General features: G+C 25.1%; 1 non-coding gene across 1 annotated transcript; it reads right to left on the reverse strand.

Annotated features, from left to right (window-relative positions):
* Window positions 1-602: 602 nt before the first annotated feature.
* Window positions 603-674, reverse strand: TRNAC-GCA. Its single transcript has one exon. It is a non-coding gene; the product is annotated as a tRNA-Cys (tRNA).
* Window positions 675-954: the final 280 nt, after the last annotated feature.

Consider the following 954-nt stretch of genomic DNA (forward strand, 5'->3'; position numbering starts at 1 on the left):
ATTTTTGTTATGTTCTTATTAATTGTAATATGTATCCTTACTAGTTAGTTAATCAGAAATATATGTTTTTTACATGCCTCTTCCCCTCTAGCTATCTGAATTGCTTCTATGCACCAATAGTTTTTATTTATTTTTTTAATTATTTGCAGTTTAATTTTCAGCGCAATATTTAGAAATCATCCGATAAGCAGCATCTAACAAATATATTTTTTAAAAAATTAATAAATTAAAATTTATGAAAATCGTTTGTAGACGAATAGCCCGGGTGAAAATTAAGGGCAATTATAAACTTTGAATTGAAAATTTAATTGGCCACTAATTTCGTGAAAAAAATGTAAAAAAGACACTGACCATTGAATGAACCCATTTATTTCCTTTTTTCATGCTTATTATTAAAAAAAAATATTCGAGGAAAATTATAAACTTTGAATTGGAAATTTAATTGGCCACTAATTTCGTGAAAAAAATGTAAAATAAAAAACTGACCATTGAATGAACCCATTTATTTCCTTTTTTCATGCTTATTATTAAAAAAATATACTCGAATACATTGTTTTTAAATTTTTTTGACTTTCTTTTAAAAATATTATCTTCATAATAAAAGGGCCCAACCGGGTTCGAACCGGTGACCTATTGATCTGCAGTCAATTGCTCTACCACTGAGCTATGGACCCGTTTTGGATGCTTCATTAGTATTTTATATAAATTCTAATAATCTCATCGCCTCACCATACCATTTCAAAGACGCAATTCACCTTAGCTTTCGAGAGAGGTCATCAAATTTAGGAATTTGGTTTGATTAATTAGATTTTTTCTAAAAAAAAATTTAGTTATTTTTATTAATTCTATTCGATTTTAAAATTTATGATTGGGTTATTAGGTAATATTTTGATTATTTTTTATTTAAAAATATAATTAATTAAATAAAATTTAAATTTGATTAATTTAGTTTTA

The sequence above is a fragment of the Zingiber officinale genome, chromosome 7B, assembly GCF_018446385.1.
Source record: "Zingiber officinale cultivar Zhangliang chromosome 7B, Zo_v1.1, whole genome shotgun sequence".
NCBI lineage: Eukaryota > Viridiplantae > Streptophyta > Magnoliopsida > Zingiberales > Zingiberaceae > Zingiber > Zingiber officinale.